Consider the following 10,450-nt stretch of genomic DNA (forward strand, 5'->3'; position numbering starts at 1 on the left):
CTGTCTTCTCCCTATGACCAAACCACAGTCATAGAATGTTAAAGCATCAAGAAAGAAAATGAAACGTTGATCTAGGCAGAAAAAGTGCCTTGCCAAGGTCAGCTGCAAGTTCATGACAAAGCTGGGTTTAGAACCCTCCTGACTTGATTCACAGACCTGTGCTCTTTCCAGAAGCCTAAGAAGAAGATTCTTTACACAAGAAACAGTGGGTGTTGGTGAGGATGTAGAGAAAAAGGAAGCTCTTACACTGTTGGTGGGAATGCAAAGTGGTGCAGCTACTGTGGAAAACAGTATGGGGGTTCCTCAAAAAGTTAAATATAGAACTATCCTACAATCCAGTAATCGCACTACTGGGGATTTACCCAAAGAATACAAAAACACTAATTCAAAGGGATACATACACTTGTTTGTTTATAGCAGCATTATTAGCCAAAATGGAAGCAGCCCAAGTATCCATCAATTCATGAATGGATAAAGAAGATGTGGTATATATACCAAGTGGAATATTATTCAGCCATAAAAAGAATGAAATATCACCATTTGCAATGACCTGGATGGAGTTAGAGAGTATGAAATAAGTCAGAGAAAGACAACTAGCATATGATTTCACTCATATGTGTAATTTAAGAAGCAAAAGAAGCAAAGGGAAAAAAAAGAGAGAGAGAGGCAAACCAAGAAACAGACTCTTAATTATAGAGGACAAACTGATAGTTACCAGAGGGGAAGGGGTGGAGGGATAGGACAGATAGGGATGGAGAAAAAGGAGCACTTGTCATGATGTAGGGTGATGTAGGGAATTGTTGAATCATGATATGATACACCTGAAACTAACATGACACTGTAGTTAATGAACTAGAATTAAAATTAAACTAAAAAAGGGGCACCTGGGTGGGTCAGGCACAATCTCACAGTTTGTGAGTTCGAGCCCCACGTCGGGCTCTGTGCTGACAGCACAGAGCCTGGAGCCTGCTTCGGATTCTGTGTCTCTCTCTCTCTCTGTCCCTCCCCTGGTCGCACTCTGTCTTGCTCTTTCTCAAAAATAAATAAAAACATTAAAAAAATTAAACTAGGGGCACCTGGGTGGCTCAGTCGGTTAAGCGTCCAACTTCAGCTCAGGTCACGATCTCGCAGTCCATGAGTTCGAGCCCCGCGTCGGGCTCTGAGCTGATGGCTCAGAGCCTGGAGCCTGCTTCCGATTCTGTGTCTCCCTCTCTCTCTGCCCCTGCCCCGTTCATGCTCTGTCTCTCTCTGTCTCAAAAATAAATTTAAAAAACGTTAAAAAAAATTTAAAAAAAAATTAAACTGAAAAAAAAGGATTCTACAACTGAGCTATTATGGATATTCTCACGGATTGAGTCCCTGGGTACAAATAATAATGGCCTGTCAAGATATCAACACTGAAATAAGACAAACTAGAATAAACCTTAGTTGTGTATAGCATCATTGAAAGGAGAGTCCAAACTCTCTCAAGCCCAAGAGTCTCAGGGGATCTGAGTAGGATCTAGTAACACAGTGGATATGTTCAGTCACATGCATTCTCCCTTCCCTCTTCTGTCCATCCAGTGACCATCTGCAGTATGATTCATCCCTAACACCATTTAGCTCCAGGTGTCTGGGAGAAAGGAAGGGGCCTTGAAAAGCACACAAATTAACCAGCTCTCTAGGTGCACATAAGACCACATACGTGAGAAGCAGCTGCAGGCCCAAAGACAGCCTCCTGATACTCAAACCCATGCCTATGCCCATAGATCCTGCTGAGGTCTAAGATTTGGCAGCTATCTGGTTATCTGGCTCACCAGAATGGGTAGCAGTTAAGCTTCATATTTCAAGTTGGAATGTTCACTATGCCACTTGAATTATTCTATTTGGCAGTCTACACTGCAGGACTCCTAATGTAGAACCGGAAAGTCCTCTCCACTTATCTGATTTTCAAGTCTAAAGTCTTGTGTGTGTCCCTCTGTTCCACAGGATGTCCTAATGTAGCCATTTATCTCCTGGACCAGAGATGTGCTTCCTCCCATCCCAACAAGGATGCTGTGGGAGGCCTGGTACAGTGACCTAGGCCGGACTGACCTCGCCACCCCATCTGCTCACAGGGACAGTGCTTCCTTTGTACCATTGTTTGTGAGGTTTTTTTTGTTTTTTTTTTTTTGGTTTTTTTTTTTTTTTTTTTTGTTTTTTACTTTTCCTGCTCCTCAGTTTCAAACCCAGTCCCTCAGGGCCTCAGTTGAAGCCAGCCCTGCCCAAGTACATCCTCACTCCAGAACTTGTAATTATTCCCTAAGCAGGCCATGACATCTTTTCAAATGTTCCTCCTGAAGTGGGAGGGTCCTGAGAAGTCCAGTCACTTCCTCTCAAATGGAGACACTAGCCTCTGGAAAATTCCACAGCCCTGGGCCCTGGTTGGTGGGGAAAAGGGGGCAAGGGGTGAGTTAGGTTGGTGCCTGAGTCTTTAGGCCATCAGTCAGGTTCTTTTGAGGGAGTTAGGGTGAGTCTCCAGGAAGTGAAATTCTCAACGGGGAGTAGTTCCTATGACAACAGGAAGATTGTCTCAGGCTAAACTGTAGAGAAAAAGGCAAAGTATATGTGTTTATCACTTAGGGTTGTGGGGTGGGAACCTCCTTCTTTCTGTAGATGAGCCCCTTAAGTCTCAGAATCACTGGCTCAACAGAGAAAGTCCTTTTAACCAAGACCCAGGGCCAATGCAGCTCTCACTAAGGTTTTGACACAAAGTGTGAGCCTATTGGTACTTGAACTTTCTCATGTCAAATCAGATGGTGGCCTGAGCTAAGGCATTGCCACTGGAGAGAGAAGGGATGAGACTGAAATTTAGGAGGATGGATGGAGAGAATGTGGGGACTAAAAATACGTAGGTGTTGAAGAAAAGTGACTCAAAGGTGAAAATATCAAGATATCTACTTCACAGGCTTGCTGCAAGGAGTGGAGTTAACACAGAGTCCCTGCAACAGTATCTGAATGCCCTCGGGTCAGTACCTGAGAAAAGCTGCTTTCCTCCTCCTCCTCGTCCCTCTCCATGTCCATTAAAGGCAGAACTTTCCCACCTGGAAACCTCAGAGTATCCACCCAAGGAGGCTTTGCCACTGGTTCGTGAATCTGAACCTCGTGACTGAAGGCCACGGACGTGCCCCTGCCTCTCCTGGTCCGCACCAAACAGATAGAAATAAAAGTGTCTTCTCTCTAGAGCTGCATCAGGAAAACCCTGAAAGCCATTCTCTCACAACCAGAATGTTCCCTTTGTTCCTCTGAGACAGAACCAACATCTCTGTGAGGGACAAAGAGGCAGCCTGACTCCTGAGCCGAACAGACGGATGGGCCGAGTGATGGCTGTTGAGTGGTAGCTGGGGCCGAAGCCCTGAGATTGCAATACTTATTGTGGTACACATACGACAACGTGCAGGACACCTTATTAAAAACTGAACACAATCATTTCCAAATTTCAGGTTCATATTCAGCCTCAGACTTCCCCAAACATGCTCATACTGAGCTCTCCTGGGACATCTTCCGGACCCTTGGGGAACCAGACCCGAGGCTGACAACATTGCTGATTCTTTCCCCCACAAATATTTTCACCCCCTCATGTACTCAACAAATATTTACCTATCTTGCGCCGGGCACTGTGCGGGAAGCTGGGGCTTCAAAGAAATGAAGCCACGTCTCTTCCACATACAGCCTTGTAGGGAAGACAGGTGAAGCCCAGACTGGAATGCCGTGTGATGCGTGACAGCGAGCTGGTGCAAGCAGGCCTGGGAGCACAGAGGAGGGCCACAGAGCCCCACCAGGGTTTCAGAGAAGACTTCCTGGAGGGCAAGCAAGAGCTGGCCCAGGGAAGAGGGCAAGCGAGGCTTTCTAGGTAAGGGAGCACCACGCAGGATGGCCCAAGGCAAGCAAGACCATGGCTCCATGGTTCTTACCCTTCTGTCCACTGAAATCACTAGCAGAGCTTTTAACAATTACCAACGCCCAGACCCTTACACAGATGTATAAGTCAGAATCTTTGGAGGTGAGGCCCAGGACTCAGTCTTGTCAAAAGCACCCCAGGTATATATAACCGGAGTTAAGGACCACTGCGTTAAGGAAGAGTCACTAACGCAAGACGTTTGGAAAAGAAAAGCACAGAGTCCACTGTGATATAATAACTCACTCTGCCAGTACTTCTAAAACATTGGCTCCTAGACCCTATGCAAAGCACGCAAGGCCAAGGGACGCACTGATACGTTCCTGAGTCTATAACAGATCTGCTACACAGCCCCCTCCAGGAGATACAACCCACGAGAAACCATTGCCATTCTTACAGAAGTGTGCTGTGTTCTCAAATCCAATACTACTCATCTCATAGCTCTGGTGAGGACCTACCTGTACATACTAGTTTCAGAAAGCTCAAAAGGCTTTCGATCAAACACAAAACTCCAGACACAGTACAACACCACTTTTGACAAAGTAAATCAAAATCAATAAATCAAGCTTGGCCATCTTCTTAGAGGCTTGGATGAAGACACAGGAGTCCGGTTCTTCAAATTGGGGGCATGCCCCAGTCTGAGAGGGAGAAGCACTACCTCGAGCCAAGAGGCTGGCCAATAGCTCCCGATCACAGGAAGGTGAACGTGGCAATGGTGTGAATCCCAGTTCAGCCACTTGCTGCACCGTACTTGCCAAGATGTTTAACTTCCGTGAGCCTGTTCTTTTCTCCGTGAAATGACTATAATTGTATCTCCCTTATGTGGTTGCTCTCGGCTTAAAGGAGATAATGTATGTAGAGTGCCCAGCATGATAAGTGTCCAATATCCGATAACATGTTATTATCAGACACTGTGTTATAGGAGTGGAAAGAACACAGGAGGCAGAAGGCCAGGCCAGGTCATGGTTCTTCTGCCATTCTTTCCCCTCTCCTTTCTCTCTTTAGGCAGTGCATGGCTCCCAAGGCATCTGTGTGTGGGCTGCTCCTGCCTCTCAGGGGTGGCCCCCAAAAGCACATCCCAGTGTATGGACGGCGCAGTCCCTCTACTCAGATGACGACAGCATGTGAAAGCCAAGAGCCTGGCTGTCTCCCTCCGCTGACCCGGGCCGCTGCCCAGCCATGATACTCCACCACCAGCTTTAGGAAACTGCACTTTACTCCTCCAAACTCAGTTGGACTTTGTTAAAAGAAATTAGGTTTCCAGAAGGTATGTTGCTGGAACTTAATTTCAAATCAAACAGGAACCCCAGAGATCCTCTGACAGCTTCCTACCCTTTTTGTGCCAGGGACCCCTTTGGCAGTTTGACGAAAACGTCCACGAATGCATAAAATGAAAGCCACAGAACCACAAAAGAATTCAATTATACTGAAATACAACTGAATCAATTTCCCATGGAGTTCCACCAATTCTATGTTAGAACCCCTTGATAGCCAAACCCCTCACTGAAAGCTTGAGAAACTCTCCAAGGTCACCCAGCTCTGAAGTGAGACAGCCAGGACAATGGCCCCATCTCCCTACTCCTGGACCTGGGCTCTTTCCACCAACTTACTTACTATTTTAGAAAATTAAGAAAAACAAAATGGAAATGCTACTCTCTGCATGGAAAACTTCTGAATTGTATGCAAATTGGAAGGTATGGATGAGTTCCTGTTGCCCAATACGTATTCATAAGAACTGACCTTATTTTATAAGGGGTTGCAAAACTGGACAAAGATTGTTTCCCAGCAAACATCTGGAAAAACCTAAGGCCACAGTAATTTGAGGATTCATCCAAGGCACTGGTAACTGGTAGCAGATGTCCCAGCTGCACGGATGATAGTGTTGGATTGTGAACTGAATGGATGTGTTCAATCCCTCTGCCTTCAGGTGGCCTTTGGCAAAGAGTCTGGAACATTAGTCTCTGTGCTATAGAAAACTCACCTCTCCTGCTTCTGTCAACACTTTTCAGGAATAAGCAATTATTGTCATCTTTTTCTGTGGAGAAGGCTGGAAGGTATTTATCCTGGTGGTGTGAACCCCCAACCCTCCTAGCTGAGCCCTTTCACTCCTTTCTATGTGGGGGCAGTAGAACATAATGGTTAAAAGTATGGGTTTAGGGATGCTGGGGTGGCTCAGTTGGTTAGGCACCAGACTCTTGATTTTGGCTCAGGTCATGATCTCATGGTTTGTCGAGCTCCAAGCTGACAATGTGGAGCCTGCTTGGGATTCTCTCTCTCCCTCTCTCTCTCTCTCTCTCTCTGCCCCTCCCCAACTTGCTTGCTGGTGCTTTCTTTCTCTCTGCCCCTCCCCTGCTCACTCTCTCTCTTAAAAAAAAAATACATATATATATATATATATATTTAGAGAGAGAGAGAGAGAGAGAGAAATATATATATAAATATTTATATATATATGTATATATATACATATACATATATATATATATATATATAAGAGAGAGAGAGAGTTTAGAGTCATACTTAAGGGTTTAAATTCTCAGTACATCATTTTAGAAAAGTTGCTTAACCACCTCTTCCCACCTTGTTTTTTTAATCTCTCTAATGGGATTATTACCAGAGCCTGCCTTGTAGGGTGGGTGTGGTGACAATTAGAGTTAATTTATGGAAAGCCCTGATATTGGACCTGATGTATAATGTTCAATAGTTAGGAGCTATTAGTATAATTAGTTCCAGGCTGAACCTTGCACCTTCCCTCCTAGGCCACTTACTGAATAAAGCAGATGTTTAGGTAGGTGTAATTAGCAGTCACTGTGTTCAAAGAAGCCTATTCACCATGGTCTGAACAGACCTGTTTACTTTCTCCAACACATCCTGTCAAGATAAGTGACTCAACCGTAGTCACACAAAGTGAAAATCCTGCATCTTCTTTTTTTTTTTTAAGTTTATTTATTTTGAGAGAGACAGAGAGAGAGAGAGAGAGAGCGCACCCATAAGAGGGGAAGGGGCAGAGAGAAGGAGAGACAGAATCCCAAGCAGGTTCCGCACTCTCGGCACAGAGCCCACCAACTGTGAGATCGTGACCTGAGCCCAGATCAAGAATCAGACGCTCAATCTCTGAGCCACCCAGGCACCCCGGAAATCCTGCATCTTTTTAACACCAAATCCACATACCTCCCTGTGCCTGGTTGCCTCCCCTCTGCTTTCCTTGTTTTTATAAACCCAGAACCCAAGCTCCTCTCAAAACCCAGCCTACCCACCTGTGCTCCGGGGCCCGCTCCCTCTCTCCTAGTCAGGGTTGCTCTTGGAGTCTTCAAACCCCCTCCCCCACATAATCAATACTTCTCCTCTATTGGATCATCCCCATGTGCATGCTCTTAGCATCTCCCTTAACCACTAAGTCTCCTTTCAGCTACTAATTTCTCTACTTTCCTTCAACCTCACAAGAAAATTACTATCTCCATGCTCCCTCCTCAACGCACTCAAATTAGGCTTCCATCCCCACTATCCACAGAGACCACTATTGTCAAGGTCACCAACAACCTCCATGTTGCTAAATCCAGAGGCCACTTCTTTGTTCTTATTGACCTTTCAGCAAAAGTTGATCATTTCCTCCTTCTTGAAATATTTTCTCTCTCGGCTCTGCGATACCCTGCTGTCCTCCTTTCTTTCTGTCTCCTTTATTGGCTCCTTCTCCTCCCCTCTTCTCTACTACTACCTTTGGTAACCCCACCCAGTCCCATGGCTTTAGAGACTATCTATGTGCTTATGATCCCTGAATCTCTACATCCAGCCCTGACTTTTCCCCAAAGCTTAAATTAGATATCCAACTGCCTCCTTAACATTTCCACTCAGATGTCTAATACGCAACTCAGACATAATTTATCCATGAAGAACTCAAGTTTTCCTCCTGAACTTGCTCCTAACTCAGTCTTCCTAGTTTTTTGTCATTAGCACTAGCATCCACCCAGTTGTTCAGCCTCTAAGTTTGGGATTCAGTCTTGATTCCTCTCTTTCCTCATCTTCCATATTCAATCTGTTAGCAAGTCTTGTTCACTTTATCTACAAAGCATGTTCTAAATACGTCCACCTCTCTCCATTTTCCTTACAATCACTCTAGCCCAACTCCACACTACCTGAATGACTGAAGTGCCCTCAGAGGATCTCTCTGTAACCATCCTCCAGTCTAGTCTTGGAAGGGCAGCCCGAATGTTCTTCTCACACTCTTGCTTAAAACCCTCCAACAGGGGTGCCTGGGTGGCTCAGTTGGCTAAGCTGACTTCGGCTCAGGTCATGATTTCATGGTTCATGGGTTTGAGCCCCACGTCAGGCTCTCTGCTGACAGCTCAGAGCCTGAAGCCTAATTCAGATTCTGTGTCTCCCTCCTTCTCTACCACTCCTCCACTCGTGCTCTCTCTCTCTCTCAAATGTAAATATTAAAAAAAAATTAAAAAACAAAAACAGAAAACCCTCCACCAACTTCCCATTGTCCTTTAAATAAAATCCAAATTCCTCAAAGTGGGATATGGCTTCTGTCTACCTCTTCAAACTCATTTTTAATCACATTCCCCCTCACTCTTTCTATTCCAACCACACAGGTCTCTCTGTCCCTGGAAAACACAAAGCCTGTTTCCTCCTTAGGACCTTTGCCCTGGCTCTTCTCCCTGGAACACCCATCCCCATGGTCCTTGAATGACTGGTCCCTTTTCATCATTCACCTCTCAGCTGAAATGTCAGTTCTCAGAGAGGCCCTTCCTGACCACAAAACTGAAGTGGCCACCCAGACTCTCCCTATCACATCACCTTTTACTGCCTGTGCATTGGACTCTCCTCTGGAAGACAAGAGTTGGGACCTCGTGTTTCTTCTTTACTACTACATCTGCAGCACTTAGAAGAGGTTGCCATATATTATTGAAAAAGTGAATGAACAGGTAAATGAATTCGTACCAGAGCTAGAACCAGAAGCCTGGGCTCCTGCGTCACAGTTCAGTGTTCTTCCCGCCCCCCCTCACCCCCCCCGCCCCCCCTCACCCCCCCCCCCCCCCCCGCCCCCGGCCATGGCAAGTTGCAGCTTCACTGGTTTTTATTTACTTTTTTTTTGTTTTTGTTTTTGTTTTTTTTAACTAAGCTCTAGGCCTAATGTGGGGCTTGAACTTATGACCCCGAGATCAAGAGTCGCATGCTGTACTGATGAGCCAGCCAGGCGCCCCTCAGCCTCACCAGTTTGACTGCTTTCTTGCTGTTCACCAGATGTCTGGCACCAGCCAGCGGCCCACTGGTTTCAGCTCCTAGTGATAAAAAAAATGGCTATAAGGGAACAGGAAGGAGAGGAAAGAGGGCATCTGAATAAATCATGAGGTACACAATCGTCCCCACAGATAATGAGGATGAAACATTCTGTTATTCATTCAACCATCCAGTAACATTTAGTAAACACTTAGTATGTACCCGGCAGTCTGCCGTTTACCGGGGATAGAAACACAAACCTGTGCTGAAGGATCTGACGGTCTGAGAAGGAGACGGTAGGCCTGTGGTGACACCTGCCATGGTGTGAGGCACCCCAGAACAAATACCACACGTGCTGGAAATACAGGCAGAGAGTGAGGACAGCTGCGCCGATTCGGGAAGACTGATCCCAGAGACTGGAACCTGGGAGCTAAGCGTCCAAGAGTGAATACACGTTATTGGAAACTCTTCATCTGGGTTTTCACATGAAAAGTACAGTTGTGTTTCCCCTTGATTTTAACTGACAGAAGAAAAACCACTTTGGAAGGGCAGGCAGGATGACCCTGGTAGTTGAGAGAACCACTTATAAATGAAGGCATTTTCACCAGGGGACCACTTAAAAAAAAAAAAAAAAAAAAAAAAGATAGGATAGTTTTCTTTTTCTATTTCTTGCCACAAAAAGTCCACCAAAACAAATTCATCTTCCCCGAGGGTCTTGCAGTAAGACCCCTGAGGCAATCACCTAGATGATGAAAGATCACCCAACCAAAGAACTACTTCCCTGTAAAACCACAGGCCGTGTCCTTGAAGAAACGTGCTGTCAGGTAAAAGCCAGGTTTGGCAGCAGGGGAAAGAATGAAGGAGATCTGTGTGTATTGATAGAGAAAGAGCTATGTTATTACATGAAAACAGGCAAGTTTCAGGCCCCTGGATATTATTGTTGGGATCTGTGTAGGAATTTCTGGAAGAATAAATGCAAACACAATGGTTATCTCTGAGGTGTGGGATTATGAGGCACTTACAGTTTGAGGCCTGAGTTTTGGTATTATTTTAATTGCTTACAACAGATGTGTGTGCTATTCTGGAATTTAACAATGAAGATTCATTTAGAGCACAGGTCTGGTTTGTTTTACGATGCTTCTTAAAAACTTGTGCTTGGCTCTACATTCCAGAAACATGCAAAGAGAGGATTGCCCGAAATGATATCATTTGCCGACATTTACGGGAAAAAATAAACTGAGACTCAGAAAGATAACTGTGCTGTTTCTCGCGCTACGACTCCTTGACCAGTACGGTCAGCTCCACAGTTCT

The sequence above is a fragment of the Panthera leo genome, chromosome C2, assembly GCF_018350215.1.
Source record: "Panthera leo isolate Ple1 chromosome C2, P.leo_Ple1_pat1.1, whole genome shotgun sequence".
NCBI lineage: Eukaryota > Metazoa > Chordata > Mammalia > Carnivora > Felidae > Panthera > Panthera leo.